Source organism: Arvicanthis niloticus, chromosome 1 (genome assembly GCF_011762505.2).
Source record: "Arvicanthis niloticus isolate mArvNil1 chromosome 1, mArvNil1.pat.X, whole genome shotgun sequence".
NCBI lineage: Eukaryota > Metazoa > Chordata > Mammalia > Rodentia > Muridae > Arvicanthis > Arvicanthis niloticus.
The window spans coordinates 58,125,070-58,145,380 of NC_047658.1; the positions used below are offsets into that span (position 1 = coordinate 58,125,070).

Genomic DNA, 20,311 nt, shown 5'->3' on the forward strand with positions numbered 1-20,311 from the left:
ATTATATAGATTTGACAAGTTCTTATAAAGTTGAAACAAGATAACACTGACAGTACTCCAAGCAAGCCAACTATGAACAACACTGGTTGCTTTCTGAAATTCTTTCCTTACAGCCAATATTGAAGATAGCATTTTATTTTCATGTATTAAGACCTCTCATGGCTTGCATATTTATGTCCTGTAAGGATAATAGTACTTTCCTTTGGCCTTTTTGTATATATGCTGGCTGATTTATTCATATAAGCAATTGATGTGTTTATGGTGTAGCCTCCAAATTAGGCCTATAGGTTGCATGGCTTAATAAAGCAATATTCTATTATTATGTTGGGCTACAGACAAAGGAGACACAGATTACAACAGTCAGTTTAATAGAGATTGATAATTGTTATAATAGAGAAACAAGCAGTTTATTGAAGCGCTCGATAGAGGAAGCAATCAAATTTAACAGAATACACTCATCAAAAAGAAAGTGGAGTGGCTAGCAAGACACTATAGTGAATAAAGGTGCTTGTCAAACTGAGTTTAACTTCTAGTGACTATGATAGGAGAGAACCAACACCTGCAAGCTATCCTTTGACCTTCACACACAGACACACAAAACCATATACATAAACATCATGATGCAAAAGTACTCACATTCATGTATATACCAATGGCCACACACATACTGATGCACATATACACAATAAATAAATATTATTATAACCATAAAAAATAAAATGAGGAGTAATTGCTTTCTTAGGCAAGGAAACAAAAAGTAGAATATGAACTAAGTGATCTTGCACAATTCTGACCTTGGGGATAATTTTTACATGGCAACTCAAATGGAACGTGCTTTAATTCAATGATCCTATGGTATCTTAAGTTGCAGCTGGGACATAATATCTTTTTGTCATTCTGAACATGCAGAGACTTGGGCAGTCATCATAAAATCAGCAAATCATAGAACTTTCCTAAAGAAATGAGACTCAAGAATGAAAAAAATCTTATCCCAATGTTTCATGAATCTACTTTGGAGCAAATTTGATACAACTTAATGTGCTTTGATAGTAATAACCTGGTGAATTTTGGAAAACAGGGCAGGTGGCTATTGTTGCATAGGTGTATTGTTATTTACTGGGAATATTACAGTCAACATGACAAGGTCTCATTACTGACATCATTCTCAGTCTCTAGGGTGGGAGATGGACAAAGTGCATGTTTTCTGGTAATATTGGTTTAATGTGTTAAATGATATTCAGTTTCATGTATCAAATGTGTGTTAAACGTTTCTAGTGTGATACAAAATGACACAGTCATATAGCAGTCCCAAACTACACATGTCTAGCTGGAATTGACAAACTTTTTCTTATGACATTGACATCTGAGTTATAGAAAGATTCATTTGTATGAAGAGAAAAAAAGGTATTTTATTCAACAGAGAAAGATTTTGCACATAACACAGAGTTGAAAAATAAACCAGTGTCTATGAAAGCACATATCACATGCAGCCCAGTATCACTCATCACATATGAGAAAGAAACCACAGGAGATATGGCTGGAGACGTAGAAAGGAGTGAAATCTCAAAGAATCTTTGACATATGGCTGAGTATGTAAGATAAAGGCTTCATTAGGTTTACTTAACTGTTAAAAGAAATGGAATTGTCCTCAGCTAATAGACATATCTGCTTTCAGTTGTGTTTGACACAGTTTTCCTAGCTTATAGCAATTACTTCCTGGAATTTATTCATAGCATGTTTAGTTTTATTAGGTAGTAGCTATTAATATGTTTTAAGGATGTTATGGATTGTGACTGAAATATGCATAGCTCTATGAAACATGCTCTCTAAAAAACTATGGTAATGTTGTTGATGATGTTGATGGTGGTGATGATAATCTAATAGATTATTGAGCAGCTACAGTTGTTGAGGATACTGTGAAGTATACATCGGTGGTACTGAGAAGGCAGAAACCATAGCTCCAATGTGAGCCAAGCACCAGGGAAGTCTTCCTAAATAAAGCTCAGCTCATCAGAGACTGAAGAATGAATATGATTGCAATACTTAAATATAGAATAGAAAAGGACATCTTCCCAGGGAGAATGGATGACATATACGCAGATCCTATGGCAGGTTACTAACTCCACACACTGTACTTTGAATCATTTCATGAAGAAAAGTTAGACTAAATAAGGAAGAAAATGGTCGGGTGGATCTGAAGAAATGGGTAATCAGTAACGCATACAAGGCTCTGTTGTTGGTATCAAGGATTTCAGTGAAACCCTGTCAGTATTTAATTGAGGGTTTATATTTTTAAAAGTTCACTATGGCTGTCAAGTGAACACAATTTGAGTAGGTGTTAGAGGAGAAAGCATGAGGTTAGCGTAGGCTCCCTGTAGTCAGATAAGGTGTAAATGGTACCATCAGGAATGGAGTGCACTGGAGTACCCACAAAAAGGCTTACATTTTAGTTCCAAACATCACACACAAGAAATCTACAATGGAATATTGTTATCTTGTTTCCTGATAGTTCTAATGTTTGTCACAATATTTAGATGTCATTGGCTTAACAACCTTCCTAGGCTTTTTATTGAGGGGAGAAGAAAAAAATAATAAAGAAGAAGAAGAATTCACATGCATAGCTACTGGGATGATAAATAGTATAGTTAAGACTTTGGATGTCAGGTCATTAATTTATTTCAAAACTATGAGTATTTAGCCATATAATGAAGCACTTAAACCACTGAGTATTTCCTTAGATGGTTAAGAATAAGAACACACACACACACACACAGAGAGAGACAGACAGAGAGAGAGAGAGAGAGAGAGAGAGAGAGAGAGAGAGGACGAAGACAGAGACACAGCGAGAAGTATCTATGCCGTTGTATGACATCATGGAACAGTTATCAAAATGTAGAAGCATTAAAAATATTCCTCTAAGGGTAAATGGATAAACAAAGTTATGTTACATTAGTGCAATAATACATTACTTTCTTGAAAAAAAAATTTTATTTGGTTTTTCAAGACAGGGTTTCTCTGTGTAGTCCTGGCTGTCCTGGAACTCACTTTGTAGACCAGGCTGGCCTCAAACTCAGAAATCCACCTGCCTCTGCCTCCCACATGCTGGGATTAAAGGCGTGTGCCACCACCGCCCAGCTCTTGAAAAAAATGAGTTATCACTATCACGCTACACATGAAATGACTTATCAGTTATAGAGGGGGTGTTAATGACTTATCAGGCATAGAGAGCACAATGCTAAGAGAGAAATGACAAGATCAAAAGGCTAAACACTGATTCCAACTGTATAACCATTTGAAAGAAGTATAACTTTGAAAGTTGTAAAGTTGTAGTGAATGTCAGTAGCTGTAAAGAACAGAAATAAAGGATGAATAGGTAGAGCAAAAGGTATTTATGATATGGAGCGATTCTGGATGATACTAAAACAGTGAATTAATGTCAATTTACTTAGGTAAAGCTACAGTGTGCACACCACAAAAAGGGGATATTAATATACGTTATGGCCATTAGTCAGTATTCTATTAGCAGGAATAATAATAATGAATAACAACAATAAAAAATATATTTTACCAATTATACTAAATATAAATGTTAATAGTTGAGAAACTAGGAGTGCAAGTTGTATGTTATATACAAACTCCACACTTTCTGTTAAATGTGTCTATAAATGTAAAATTTCTCTAAAAGTAGTTTATTAATACAAGAAATAAATTATAGCCTAGGTTTTAATCACCAGAAAAGGCAAAGCTATAGACTATGTTGAATAGATGAGTTACACATTCAACAATGGGATAGTTCTGGCTTTTTACCTCAGATAGTCCTTGTACTAGTACGGAGATGTTTGCTGTACTACTTCCTCTGGGATAAGCTGAGAAATTTAAGAAGAGCAGCTGTGCTGGTAGTTTTGCATATCATGAGCTCTGAAAAACAAAAAAAAATCACCATGAAGTCATTCTTCTCACTTCTGCATTTTCCGTCTGCTCGGTTGCTCATATGTCCAAAACAGCCAGAGTCACTACCACAGAGCAAATCTCAGTACTAACTAAATTCTCAGTGGTCTCTCAAGAACAGACAATTCTCAGAGGCATATATCTTATTAGCACATCTCTCTGGCAAAACCCATGTCTTCCTATACTACAAGAGTCATCCATCAACATCACTGTGGTATTCCATATATCCTCCACCCCTAAAGATACCACTGAACCGAAGAGAAGTGAAAACACAATGCCAGCATGGTTTCACCTTAAACATGCTACTGTTAATGATTCTCTGCCAGATAGCGTAATTTTGACTAAAATTTATTCAAAAGCTTACATGATGATTAGATGTTCCATTCTATTGCTTTGCTAATTAATTTTAGAATAGAAATTGATGAACTACTAATTCATAGATTGTATCTTCAGTTTGTGGCCCTAAGATATTAGTAGCCATTCAGCCACACCTTATTTGTCAAGTCACCCCTGGGAAGAAAAAATTGGGGCAGGCGGATAAAGTATACCTTCTTAAAATGAAAAATTTAAATTTGTATTAAGGATAATACAGAATAAAAGCTGTCTTTTCTTTGACAACTTCTGTTCTTATGTTTTATAATCCTGGTACAATAGGGCCTTGTCATCTGTATTCACCTTAGAAGTATAAAATCTTCATCATTGGAAGAGACAGAGAAGCTGCATATTGTCTCTCATTTCTAAAAAATCAGTGAGTAGACAAGGAGTTGCTTTTATATTGACATCATAGGTTTGCAAAATTAAACATGTAAAGTGTCATAAGGGAACTTTTGTAACATTTTAGTTGCTAAATATATAATAAACATATTCATCTAAATTAGGAAGAGGGGCCCCATTTCATTTGTGTTAATTTTATTACAATTGTATTTATTTTGTGCATGCATATATGTATATATGAAAATGTGCACAATATCATGGAGCACAAATTGCCAACGGAGAACTTGGCAAGATACTGTTCTCTTCTACAACTGAGTTCCAGATATTTGACTCAGATTTCAAAGCTTGAAAGCGGACACAATTACCCATTGAGCCATCTTTACTGACTTCTATTTATAAGTTTTTTTTTTTCATTTTTATTTCTTCATTTTCTAAGGTCATGAAAATATTAACCAATGTAGTCTCAATGTTGAGATTTATCACAGGTGTGAGAGGATTACAATGACCAGGATTCCACTTACCTATTAATTTATTATCCTTAGCCCTGTGTTCCAATTTAAAAAAAATAATAATTTCTAAGAAACACTGATTTCTTAGAAAAAGAAAGTGTTACATCTCTCTTTCTGTCATAAATCTATCCCATTATATTTTTATTGAATGTGTTTATTGAGCTATAGTATGGTGATAAATGTTTTGCATTTATTGTCATAATCTTTATTGAATCTCCATAACATTCTCATACTAAAGTTCTGCTTCTTCTAAAATTATGGCTGATGACAATAAACTTAATACAATTTAAAATCACACCAGATCAAGTGAAAATTACAGCATACATATGTTACTTGACGCTTTACTGAGGATCTATTGGCAATGGGTAGTTGCCAATTGAGGAAGAAGCCTTCTTTTTAAGATGGATGCGGTTATCGGTGTATTTCCCATGCTCCAGTGGATTACCTCACAACCATGCACCTATGGGTACTAACTGAACTTAATGCATTATCAGAAAAGAGACATAAAGTTTGGAAGTTCTCATATTATGGTATAAAGAAAAGAATTGGAAGGAATGATGAAGGATAATTGATGATGTTTTGTATATGTATATACCTAAAAAATTATCAGAAACAGAAAAAAATTAAATGTCCTTTAAATAAAATACCTTTAGGTTAAATGGTGGGAGAACCAGGATTTGAACCCCCATTTCAAAATGCTTTACTATATTTATTCTATAATAACCATTATGTGCTTGATTTTACTGCATGGAAGAACATATATGAGGTGTATTAGTTAGGGTTCTCTTGAGTCACAGAATTTATGGAATGTCTCTCTATATTGAGAGAATTTATTGTGATGACTTACAGTCTGTAGTTTAATTAACCCAACAATGACCAGCTGTGAACGGGAAGTCCAAGAATCTAATAGTTGCTCAGCCCCACAAGGCTAGTTGTTTCAGCTTGTCTTCTGTAGAAGTAAGTGCAAAAAGTCAAATAGTGAATCTTCTTTCTTCCAAGTCCTTATGTAGGACTGTAGCAGAAGATGTGGCCCAGATTAAAGGTGTGTACCATCCTGCCTGGAACAGGGATTGCTTTGTCCCAGGCTGACCTGGAACTCAGAAATCTACTTGCTTCAGGCTCCTGGGATTAAAGGTGTGTACTACCTTGCCTGGGCCCAAGTTTTTCATGGCCACTATGCCTCACAAGCATATAGAAAGTTTGGGAATGACTGAGTTAACTATAATTGTGGGAAGCACAAATCATAGTTTCTAAAACTTAGTCAATTTATAGAGACCTCTGAACAGCTGGACACTCGCTCTACTTCAAAACGTTGGAGCATCTGTTCTTCTGTCTTCTGGCCCAGGATCATCTGACAGACCTTAGTGCTGCAGAATTATTAAGGGCTGATTACTCTGTCTAGGCAGATATAATCAGTCGACTATTCTGCAAGTGTATCCTTTTCTGGACAGTAATTTGTCTGTAGAAGGAAAGTGGCAATTCTTGCCTAGTGGCTGTCTCACCACAACTGGAGTAACTCCAAGGATGCTCATTTTCTTCTTAGAATTCAATATAGGAAGCTGTCCGGAGCAGACAGGTCTCTAATGAAAATGAACATTAATACTGAAATGTTTGTCATGTCAATTCTAAGGATTTCTGATGTTTTGAAAACCAGCTATCCATGTAAGGTAATCTGGACTGTTGCCTATTAACTCCACTCAGCTATTTCTAAATAAAACATAGAGAACACCCTTATAATAAACTCCAAGTCGTTCATTCTGGATTTCTGATGGGGTTGAAAACATATAGCTATTGACCTTAAGAGAAAAGATTTGAGTGGATGGTCGTCAGCTGACATTCATCCTAAAGCCAGGTTCAGAACTAAATGTTTTAGTTAGAATAGATGACAGAGGAGCTGGTTAGTCAACAAAAGGATGGACTGGGTATTAGGACTATCCTGTACCTCACTGGTACAAATTGGCATAATTATGCTCTAATTGTATTTTGAGAGGAAAGTTTCATTTTAACAGGAAGGGTGATGTGTAGGAGGAGCTAAGGTAGGAGGAGTACTGAGAGGAAGAAAAGGAGTAAGAAGAGGAGAAGAAGAAGGAGAGGAGAAGCTAGGTGATGAAAGAGAGAAAGAGGGGGGGAGACAGGGAGGAAGATATTCATGTATCTCCACCAGTCAAAGATAGTTGTTATATCTAGGTGGGTCAGTGGGTTACACCTCTGATTGAACAATTCCAAACTTATAAAGCCTATGATTAACATTATTTTTAAAAAATGTATAAATGCAAAAAGGAAAAGGGGGCATGGGATAGGGGTTTTCTAAGGGGGGTGGGGGGGAATGTGGATAGGGGATGCCATCTGAAGTGTAAATAAAATATCTAATAAAAATAATAATAAAAAAAGAAAGTTTGGGAATGTGGCATTATTTGTCTCTTTGGAAATGTCCTCTAATTCTCCTCTTTAGAGTCAATTTCTAACTACTGATAACATGTGATGCTTTCTAGCTCAGTCCTTGGCCTGATTTCTTACTTCCCCTAACTACTAACCTAACAATTGTTGTGTTTTTTACTCAAGGACTGACAGTTCATGAGCTACAAGATACCACATATGTGTCTATTTAAATCATTCAGGCATACTCTTTAAGGTCTTCTCCTACCAACTATCAAGACTCTTGCTATCTCTCAGTAAAGTGCCGTGTGTGTGTGTGTGTGTGTGTGTGTGTAAAAGCAATCATACTTTGCTAACCTCCACTGTTAGTTTCTTTCTAATAAAACTCTTCATCTTGTCACCCTTTCTTTTTCATGTTCCCAACATTCTCTGTTGACTGAAATATATATATGTTTATTCTTCAATGTATTTTTAAGACAGTTTTATTTGTAGTCTCAATAACTGCAAAGAAAAAAAGGCCAGCAAATAACTAACCCAGAGATAATTTTGTGTGTTTTTTTTTTCATCAGAATGACGTGATTCTTGATATAAGTAGAACTTGCAGGCCAAAGCCCAGATAATAATGTTCTGTATTTTTAGAAAACATGATATGTTATTCTTATAGACAACCAGATTTAGAATTCATCGAGTTGAATGGTTTTCCACCTAAAATAAAATTGTGAGCCAAATCAAGAAGAAATTGCTCTTTCTCTATTCTATCTTCAACTTCTGACATTGCATACTCAAAGCAGAATGTTAGAGTAGGCACTCAGTAATGATGTGTTGAAATTAAAATGAAATCAAAGTGTATTCTCAGCATTGCCTAATTTTACCCTTAAATTTTATTTATCTTGTTCTGAAAACAGAATTTAGAGAACCTTTAAAGTACAAACAAAATTTCTCAATATTTTACACTTTAAGAGATGACTTGATTGTTGAATAAGCCAGTGGTAGCTCAATTCTTCTTGTAAATCAGCAATAACCACCTTACTGAAAATTTTTTAGCTTTAAAAATTTCTTTCATGACAATAATTGCCATCATGACAACATTTTATGGTCTACTTAAGAGGTCATGTCTTGCAGCCATATACAACTAAATCTAAGTTTTAATCTACCATTTCTGTGTTGTCCAGACCTCAAAAGAACTCTAGAAAAACAATTCTTTCAACTCTCCTGTTTTTAATGTCTACCAAGTCTAATGAAAAGTCAAGAAAATTCTGGAATGTGATAAGTTTTTAAATATTTTCTTCCAGCTAAACACTTATGGAATTTCAAATCTCATTTGGAAAATTTTGCATTGACTGGTTTTGAGGAGAAACCAATCTGTATCATTGAAGAGCAATGGGTATGACTATATGGTAAATAATCTTACTATACATCAGAGGAAACATGAGACCAGATTAGTTCTGATGACCATGATGCTCTGCTTCACAGATGTATCTAAGGTCTATATGAATTAACTGGAAGCCTTTTTTAAGCAACAGAAACAAATTTATTTGTCGCTAGATAATGATCAAACTGAAACTACACTTCAACAAATGAAAGAAAGTTGACTTGTATATAAAAGCGTGTGGATCATTAATGCTATATGATCATACTTATGAGCCATAATATATTTTATTTTTGTATGTGTGTCATAAATGTATGTCTTATTTTTTATTGGACATTATAGTTACATTTCAGATTTTATTCCCGTACCCCATTCCCCCACCCACCCAGGAACCCTCTATCCCATCACTCTTCCTCCAGCTTGTACAAGGATGTGCCCCCATGTACCCCAAACTCCCACCTCCCCACCCTCAAATTCCCCCCGACTCAATGTCCATCCTTCATAGGACCAAAGATCTCCTCTCCCACCTATGCCCAACAAGGCCATCCTCTCCTACATATACAGCTAGAGTCATGGGTCCTTTCCTATGTGCTCCCAGGGTGGTGGTTTAGACCCTGGGGAGCCCTGGTTGGCTGGTATTGTTGCTCTCCTTATGGAGCCACAAAACCTTTCAGCTCCTTCAGTCTTCTCTCTAACTCCTCCATTGGGAATCCATTGATCAGATCAATGGTTAGCTGTGAGCATCTGCCTCTGAATATGTCAGACTCTGGCAGACCTCAAAGGAGACAGCTATATCAGGCACCTGTCAGCATGCACTTCCTGACATCCATATCACCATCTACCTTTGGTGACTGCACATGGGATGGATACCCAGGAGAAATAATCTCGAAATAACCCCTCCTTCAGTTTCTGTCCCATACTTTGTCTGCATATTTACTCCCTTGAGTATTTTGTTATTCATTCTAAGTAGGACTGAGGCATCATCACTTGGTCTTCCTTCTTCATGAGCTTCATGTGGTCTGTGAGTTGAATATTGGCTATTTCAAGCTTTTGGGCTAATATCCACTTATCAGTGAGTAAATACCATGTGTGTTCTTTTGTGTTTGGGTTACCTCACTCAGAATGATATTTTCTAGTTCTATCCATTTACCTAAGAATTTCTCGAACTCATTATTTTTAATAGCTGAATAATACTCCATTGTGTAAATGTACCACATTTTTTGTATCCATTTCTCTGTTGAAGGACATATGGGATCTTTCCAGCTTCTGACTATTATAAATACAGCTGCTATGAACGTAGTGGAGCATATGTCCTTATTATATGTTGGAGCATCTTCTGGGTATATGCGCAGGAGTGCTATAGCTGGATCCTCAGGTAATGCTATGTCCAGTTTTCTGAGGAACAGCCAGACTGATTTCCAGAGTGGTTGTATCAGCTTGCAATCCCACCAACAATGGAGGAGTGTTCCTCTTTCTTCACATCCTCGCCAGCGTCTACTATCACCTGAGTTTTTGATCTTAGCCATTCTGACTGGTGTGAGGTGGAATATCAGGGTTGTTTTGATTTGCATTTCCCTGATGACTAAGGATGCTGAGCATTTCTTTTTTTTTTTTTTCTTTTGTCTTTTCGAGACAGGGTTTCTCTGTATAGTCTTGGCTGACCTGGAACTCACTCTGTAGACCAGGCAGACCTCGAACTCAGAAATCTGCCTGCCTCTGCCTCCCAAGTGCTGGGATTGAAGGTGTGTGCCACCACTGCCCGGCTGAGCATTTATTAAGATGCTTCTCAGCCATTCAAGTTTCCTCAGTTGAGAATTCTTTGTGTAGCTCTGTACCCCATTTTTAATAGGGTTATTTGGTTGTCTGGAGTCTAATTTCTTGAGTTCTTTGTATATATTGGATATTAGCCCTCTATTGGATATAGAATTGGTAATGATCTTTTCCCAATCTATTGGTTGCCGTTTTGTCCTATTGACAGTGTCCTTTGCTTTACAGAAGATTTGCAATTTTATGAGGTCCTATTTGTCAATTCTTGATTTTAGAACCTAAGCCATTGGTATTCTGTTCAGGAACTTTTCCCCTGTGCCTAGGTATTTGAGGGTCTTCCCCACCTTCTCTTCTATTAGTTTCAGTATATCTGCTTTTATGTGAAAGTCTTTTATCCACTTGGACTTGAGCTTTGGACATGGAGATATGAATGGATTGATTTGCATCAGTCTACATGTTGACCTCCAGTTGAACCAGCACCATTTGTTGAAAATACTGTCCTTTTCCACTGGATGGTTTTAGCTCCTTTGTCAAAGATCAAGTGACCATAGGTGTGTGGGTTCATTTCTGGGTCTTCAATTCTATTCCATTGATCTTCCTGTCTGTCTCTGTACCAATACCATGCAGTTTTTATCACTATTGCTCTGTAGTACAGTTTGAGGTCAGGGATGGTGATTCCCCCAGAAGTTCTTTTATTGTTGAGAATAGTTTTTGCTATCCTGGGTTTTTTGTTATTCCAAATAAATTTGCAAATTGCTCTTTCTATCTCCATGAAGAATTGATTTGGAATCTTGATGGGGATTGCATTGAATCTATAGATTGCTTTGGCAAGTTGGCCATTTTTACTAAATTAGTCCTGCCAGTCCACGAGCATGGAATATCTTTTCATCTTCTGAGATCTTCGATTTCTTTCTTCAGAGACTTGAAGTTCTTGTCATATAGATCATTTACTTGCTTGGTTAGATTCACACCAAGGTATTTTATATTATTTGTGAATATTGTGAAGGGTGCCATTTCCCTAATTTCTTTCTCAGCCTGTTTATCCCTTGAGTATAGGAAGGCTACTGACTTGTTTGAGTTGATTTTATATACAGCCTGTTTGCTGAAGTTGTTTATCAGGTTTAGGAGTTTCTCCATCAATAGTGATTGAGAGTTTTGCTGGTTATAGTAGTCTGGGCTGGCATTTGTGTTCTCTTAGGGTCTGTATGATATCAGTCCAGGATCTTCTGGCTTTTATAGTCTCTGGTGAGAAGTCTGAGTGTAATTCTTTCAGGTCTACCTCTACATGTTACTTTATCTTTTTCCCTTACTGCTTTTAGCATTTTTTTATTTGTTTTGTACATTTGATGTTTTGATTATTATGTGACTAGAGGTTTTTTTTCTGATCTAGTCTATTTGGAGTTATGTAAGCTTCTTGTATATTCTTTCTTTAGGTTAGGAAAGTTTTCTCTATAATTTTGTTGAAGATATTTACTGGTACTTTAAGTTGGGAATCATCACCCTCATCTATACCTATTATCCTTAGGTTTGGCCTTATTGTGTCCTGTATTTCCTGGATGTTTTGGGTTAGGAACTTTTTGCATTTTGCATTTTCTTTGACAGTTGTATCAATGTTTTCCATGGTATCATCTGCACATGAGATTCTCTCTTCTATCTCTTGTATTCTGTTGGTGATGCTTGTGTCTATGACTCCTGATCTCTTTCCTACATTTTCTATATCTCGGGTAGTCTCCCTTTGAGATTTCTTTATTGTTTCTACTTCCATTTTTAGATCTTGGATGGTTTTGTTTAATTGCTTCACATGTTTGGTTGTGTTTTCTTGCAATTCTTTAAGTGATTTTTGTGTTTCCTCTTTAAGGGCTTCTGCCTGTTTACCTGTGTTCTCCTGTGTTTCTTTAAGGTAGTTATTTTTTTGTAGAGAACCATATTTATTATTAATTGCTTATATGGTTGAACAAAATGTTCAATTTTAAATATAAATGTTAATTTACATTATTTAGGGGGACCTTGCTTGTTTGGAAGACAGAGGTAAAATACAAACCACCATTTTTACAATGCAAACCAAAAATCTTGTTTTTTCTTTAGTGTATCAAGCCATCTGCAGTGCTTTTTTCTCCTTAAGGGAGTTATTTATGTCTGTCTTAAAGTCCTCTATCATCATCATGAGAAGTGTTTTTTTATTCTGAATTCTGCTTTTCCGGTGTGATGGGGTGTCCAGGGCTTGCTATGGTGGGAGAACTGGATTCTGATGATGCCAAGTAACTTTGGTTTCTATTGCTTAAGTTATTGTGCTTGCCTTTTGCCATATGTTTAACTCTAGTGCTACCTGCACTCACTGTCTCTGACTGGAGCCTGTCTTTTCAGTTGTCTTGCTTGTGTCAGAACTCCCCAGGGTCCAGATGTCTCTGTGATCTTGTGATCCTGAACTCCAGCTGCTCTGAGTGCAGTGGCTCTTCTAGGATGTCTCAGGGTATGGTGTCTTCATGGGAGCAGACCAGCTAGGTGTCTGCCTCAGTCACAAGAACCAAGCAAAGGATGGAAAGGGAGTGGTATTCTGCAGGGGCAGGATTTGGGTGCCTGGTGGGTCCTTAGAGCCCCCTGCTTCCAGTTGTAGCTCTGGGGCATAGGGTAGTGGGAGAGTGTTCTTACCCTCTGCTCTGAGTGCAGTGGCTTCTCTAGGATGTCTCAGGATGTGGTGTCTTTACTGGAGCAGACCAGCTAGGTCCATAATATATTTTCTAAGATATGTTCTATAATATCACAATTACACACATTTTTCTTTCAGTTTTACCCTGAACAAACACAGTAATTCAGATAACAACTGATGAAAGACAAGGTCATGAATTTGAAGGACAGTGGAGAGGATTATAAAAAAATGGTTTGGAGGGGTAAAGGGAAACAAAAAATATTGTGAATATATTAACCTTGAAAAATGACAGAAATATTTATGACTTCTTTTAGTCTGGTGTGCTTGCTAGCCATCCCATTTCCATTCCTTTCCACTTTTTGTATTTCTCTAACATCAGGAACCTTTTACTCTGAGGTACTTTAAATCGTTTTTCTACCTTCCAGGGATTTATTTGGTTCTTAACAGGCTTTAGGAACTTTTTAATAGCTTTGTGTGGCCAATCATGGCTTTGCTAGATTCTATGACTTTCTAGTGTGTATTCTCCATTTATTTTTGCCACTAGTTAACTGCTTAAAATAAAATTATTAAGTAAATGTCAAGTTATGAAGTATGAGTGAAAGACATGAGAACTAAGATCCATGTTCTGTGCACAAGAAATATACCTAGCTGAAACCTTTTAGAAAGTCTTTGATAAGTTAATTACAGCTCACAGTATTCATAAGTCTCAAAAATTCACAGTGTCAATCTTGTTACAGCATTTCATTTTAAAATTGCTTTGCCTTCAATAGATTTGAGGCAGGGGGAAGTACTGCTTTCGTAAGTTTCAAAGAGAAGTGTCAAAAATTTTGAAGAGTTTCAGAGATAATTGGAAATTTTTTCAGGAACTTTTAATCACTGAAATCCCAAAGTAAATCTAATGTTATAAAAATATCCCTCCTTTTGGAGAGTTCTGTTCACTGATGTGAAGGATTCTTTCTTATTCTCTTAAGAAGTGACTGTCACATTCATGTTTACCATATATATATATATATATATATATATATATATCTCCATGTGTGTACAGTGAGGATTTGCATCCCACGAGAGTAAAAGAATATCATAAATTTCTTCACTTTCCTATTGTCTCAGTAGTAAGATTCACTGTCTCAAAAAATTTATAGTCCCATTCTGTCACACTGTAGAATGTTGCACAGTAAGACCTCTTACAGCTTGTACCTTTCCAAGTAATAATAAACTAGTACTCATTAGCTTAAAGATTCTGTGATACACATTATGCTAAAAGTTTTAAAATTATAAACTTGTTTTATCTTTATGGCAATCTCAGTGATGGATACAATTATCACTGCTAATTTATTTATTTTTAATAAATCAAAAATATTTTTCTTCATTATGATATTGACAGCATCAAATAAATAAATAGTTGGATGGAAAAGAGGGCTTGCATTATAAGCAGGAAGGTTTGAGTTTGAATTCTGAGCACCCTCGTAAAAATCCAGGAACAGTGCACTCAGCAGCACAGGGAAACAAAAACAAGTTGATTTTGTGGCCTTTCTCTACAGCCATTTGAGTTACATTTGCAAAGGTCTAGATGATTGGGAAACTGTTTCAAGTCTATAACCTGGAAAGCAACACAGCAAGATATATCATCTTCTCCTGGCCTGCCTAGGTGAGAATACTTGTATGTTCACCACATATACACACACCACACACCTACAAACCCACACATGTCATACAGATACACACACACACACACACACACACACACACACACACACACACACACATACACACACACCACTACCATTATCACCACTACCACCACCACCACCACCACACCTACAGCAGCACCACCACATCATTGCAAAAACTAATGTATATTCTTTGAGTTACAGGAGCTTCTTAGTTTCTTACATCACATTTATTAATTGTTGACCTTAGTGCCAATGTTGATGGTTTTCTGTACAGAAAGTTTTTTCCTGTGCTAATGAGTTCAAGTTATTTCCCACTTTCTCTTCTATGGGGCTCAGTATATCTGGTTTTATGTTGAGGTCTTATGTCCATATGGAGTTCACTTTTATTTAGGGTTATAGGTATGAATCTGTTTGGATTCTTCTGCACTCAAACATCCAGTTTTGATGAGTGCCATTTGTTGAAGATGCTGTTTTATTTTCCAGTGTACATTTCTGGCATCTTCATATAAAACAAATAAACAAGCAAACAAACAAACAAAAACCGTGTATCCAAAGATGAGAGAAAAATATCTTCAGCTTAATTCTATTGATGAACATGTCTTTTTTTATTCTAATATCATGCTGTTTTTGTTACCATAGCTTTGTAGTACAATCTCAAATCAAGGATGGTGATTTCTTTTATTGTTCAAAAATGTTTTAGCTACTGTGTGTGTGTGTGTGTGTGTGTGTGTTTATAAGAAGCTAAAATTTTTCCTTTCAAGATAGGTGATGAATTGTGCTGGAATTTTTCTGGGGGTTGAATTGATGCAGAATATTACTTTTGGTAAGATGGCCATTTTTACTATATTAATCCCACTGCCCCATAAGCATGGAAGATTGCTCCATCTTATATCTTCCTAAACTTCAGTCTTCAATGTCTTAAAATTTTTTATTATACAAATCTTTGATTTTCATGATTAGATTACTCCAAGCTGTTTTATATTATTTGAGGCTATTGTGAAAGGTATTTTCCTGGGTTCTTTCTCAGTCCCTTTGTTATTTTTATGTATGTAGGGCTAGTGACTTTTCTGAGTCAATTCCACATCCAGCTACTTTCTGAAAATGTTTCTCAGCTGAAGAAGTATACCAGTGACAATTTTAGGCTCACTTATGTGTACTATCTTATCATCTGCAAATAGAGATATGTTAACATTTTCCTTTGTAATTTGCAATCCCTTGATCTCCTTCAGTTGTTGTATTGCTCTAGCTAAGACTTCAATTACTATATTTAATAGATAGGAAGAGAGTGGACATCCTTGCCTTGTTCCTGATTTTAATGGAATTATTTTGAATTTCTCTACATTTAAGTTGATGTTGACCATGGGATTAAACTTTCCTGCATTTCTGGGATGAAGCTTACTTGACCAAGGTGGATAATTTTTTTATTTATGTGCTCTTAGAGTCTGTTTGCAATTACTTTATTGAGGAGTTTTGCTTCTGTGTTCATAAAGGAAATTGGTCTATAATTCTTTCATGGGTTTTTATGTGGTTCAGTTATTAGGGTAACTGTGACCTTGTTAAAAAAGGGCGCATAACATCCTGTTTTGTGGACTAATTTGAGCAGTATTGTCATTAACTCTTCTTTGAAAGTCAATAGAATTAGACACTAAAACTATTAGTTCCTAGGTTAATATAAGTTGGAAGACATTTAATTACTTTTATTTTATTAGTGGCAATAGGTCAATTTAAATTGCTTATCTGATCTTGATTTAACTTTGTTAATCATATATATATATATATATATATATATATATGAGTATAAAATCTAATATATATATATATATATATATATATATATATAATATTTGGTGAAGTATAGGTTTTTAAAGTATGTACTTTATGTCCTTATGATTTTGTATCCTTGATATCTATCATTATATCTCCCTTTTCATTTGTAATTTTAAAAATGTGGATATTTCTGTCTCTGAATTTTAGCTAATTTTGATAAAGGTTTGTCAATCTTATTGATTTTTTTTCAAAAAGACCAACTCTTTGTGGCATTGATTCTTATATTTCTTATACTTTGTTTTTTTTATTTTATTGATTCCAACCTTGAGTTTGATTATTTCTTGCCATTTACATTTACTTCTTAATTATGCACTAGAGCTTTTAAGATGTGCTATAAAATTACTAGTATGATAGCACTTTATTTTATTTTATTTTTTATTAATTATTTTATTTACATTTCTAATGTTGCCTCCCTTTGTGGCCTCTCTTCCATGAATCTCCTATACAATCCCCTTCCCCTTTGCCTATAAGAGGGTGCTCATCCACCCACCCACCCAACCCTGCCTCACCCCTCTAGCATCCTGCTCCTCTGGGGCATCAAAATTCCATAGGACCAAGTGCCTTCCTTCCCACTGATACCAGATAATGCAATCCTTGGATAAATATTTAGCAGGAGCCGTGAAACAGCCCATGTATATTCTTTGGTTGGTGTTTAGTCCCTGGGAGCTTGGAGGGGCCTGGTTAGTTGATACTCTTGATCTTCCTTTGAGGCTGCATCTCCTTCAGCTCCTAAAGTCCTTCCTCTAACTCTTCCATTGGGTTCCCCTTGCTCAGTTTGATGGCTGGCTGAGTATTTGTATCTGCCTTAGTCAGGTGCTGGCAGAACCTTTCAGAGGACACCCATACCAGGCTCCTGTCTGCAAGCACATCTTGGCATCAGCAACAGTGTCAAGGTTTGGTGTCTGCTGATAGAATGAATCCCATGGTGGGTGGTCTCTGGATCGCCTTTTTTTAAAGTCTCTGCTCCATTTTTGTTCCTGAATATCCTTTAGACACCCACCTCAAAAATTTTAACCCAGAGTTGTTCCTGTCCTATCCCCTCTCCCACCCAGATCCCTCCCACTCTCTGTCTCCCATGATTATTTTGTTTCCCCTTCCAAGTGGCATAGAAGCATCCACACTGTGGCCTTCCTTCTTGTTAAGCTTCAGATGGTCTATGAGTTTTATCATGGGTACTCTGAGCTTTTTGGCTAATATCCATTTATCAGTGAGTACATATCATATATTTCCTCTTAGGTCTGTGTTATCTTACTCAGGTTGATATTTTCTAGTTCTATACATTTGCCTGCAAAACACTTTTCAGGATCCTTAGTTATCAGGGAAATGCATACCAAAATGACCCTGAGATTCTATGTTATACCAATCAGAATGGCTACGATCAAAATCTCAGGCAACAGCACATGCTCGTGAGGATGTGAAAAAAGAGAAACAATCCTTCATTGCTGGTGGGATTTCATGCTAGTATATTCACTTTGGAAATCAATCTGGAAGTTCCTTAGAAAACTAGAAATATTTCTACCTGAAGACCTAGCTATACCACTCCTGAGCATATACCCAAAAGATTCTCTAACATATCACAATGACATGTGTTCCACTATTTTCATAGCAGCCTTATTTATAATAGCCAGAAGCTAGAAACAACCCAGATGTCCCTCAGTGGAAGAATGGACACAGAAAATATGGTATGTTGAACAACAGAATACTGTTCAGCTATTGAAAACAAGGACTTCATTTTTTTTATTTTCTATACTTTGTTCTATGAAATTGCCTCTTCATTGTGTCCCACAGGTTTGGGTATGTGGTTTACTTATCTTCACTCAATTCTATAAAATATTTAATTTCTTTCTTACTTCGTGTCTTGACCCCTTTTTCATTCTGAACTGAACTGAGTTGTTCAGTTACCTTGAGTTTGTGAGTTTTCTGTTGTTATATCAATTTAGTCTTTCTTTGTGTCTGAAGATGTCGGTCTATGAGGCATTGAAATGAAGGTATATTCTTTTATATTAAGAAATATCTTTTTCCATGTTTTTACATGAAGTGGTGTTTTCCTTGATATTGTGTTGTTTGGATAAAGCAGGATAGATCTACTTTCACATCCATTTTGAAAGTTTTTGGATTTTTGGGGAAATTGAGACCATTGATGGGGAGAGATATGAATAAACTTTGTTTGCTGTTCCCTAAAATTTTGTTGTTTCTGGGTGCATCCATGTGCGTGTGTGTGTGTGTGTGTGTGTGTGTGTGTGTGTGTGTGTGTGTGTTTCTATCCTACTTGTTGGTCTGGAATTATTTATTCCTTGTGGGGTTTTTTGCTGGTTGTTTGGTTGGCTTTGGTTTTGTTGTTTTTTTATTGTATTTATTTATTTATTTTGTTTGTTGAAAGGGGAAGGATTAACTTTTTTAGTTTGGAGTTCTCCTAATGTAATGCCTACTATAGAGCTGGATTTTAGATAAATAAAACATAGGTTTGTTTTTATCATACAATTTCTTATTTTCTCTGTGTATTGTGATTGAATGAGTTGTTCTAGGTTGGCATCTCTGATCTCTTTGGGTCTGTAGAACTTCTCTTGTGCAGCTTCTGTCTTTTTGAGTTTACACTGAAAATTACGGTGCTATTATAATAGATCTATCATTATATGTTAGTCAGGCCTTTTTTCATTAAAACTTCTATTATTCTTTCTTTGTTCTGTATACTTAGTGTTTTAATTATTATATGCCAGTATTATTTTCTTTATCTTTCAGTCCATTTGGTGATCTGTATGCTTCTTGTACCTTGATAGGTAACTTCTTCTTTGGATTTGAGAAATTTTCTTCTGTAATTTTGATGAAAATATTTTCTGTGCTTTGAATTGGATTTGATTTTCTTCTTAGATTCCATTATTTTTAGATTTGGTATTGTCATACTGGCACAGATTTCCTGGATGTTTTGTGCCAAGATATTGGTTTTTTAGGTTTAACATTTTCTTTGACCAAGGTATCCAGTTTTTCTATATGCCTTTAATGTCTGAGATTCTCTCTTTCATCACTTTTATTCTTTTGCTGAGGCCTGCCACTGAGTTTCCTGTTTGATTTTCTAAATTTTTTAACTTCCTCAGCTAGGGTTTTTATTATTATTATTATTATTATTATTATTATTATTATTATTATTATCATTATTATTATTGATTTTATTTTCATGTTCAAGTCTTGAATAGTTGTATTCATTTTCTTCCAGTTTTGGCTTTCATAAGTTTCTTTAAGGCATTTATTCATTTTCTCTTTAAGGACTTCTATTATACTCATAAAGCCTATTTAAAGGTGTGTGTGTGGTGTGCTTCAGCTATGTCGTGATACTCAAGATCTGCTCTTGTGTTAGGATTGCTGGTGTCTAGTGGACACATATTGCTCTGTCTTCTATTGATAGTACTTTTACACTGGTGTCTAAGCATTTGGGTTTTAAAAGATTGTAATTCTTGTTACTAATATCTGGTCGTGTCTTATTTGA

The 20,311-nt window shown here is 35.7% G+C and overlaps 1 protein-coding gene across 3 annotated transcripts in view; it reads left to right on the top strand.

Moving 5' to 3' along the window:
* Positions 1-20,311, top strand: part of Grm5 (glutamate metabotropic receptor 5) — a 483,575-nt gene that overhangs the window by 274,207 nt on the left and 189,057 nt on the right. The window lies entirely within an intron of this gene.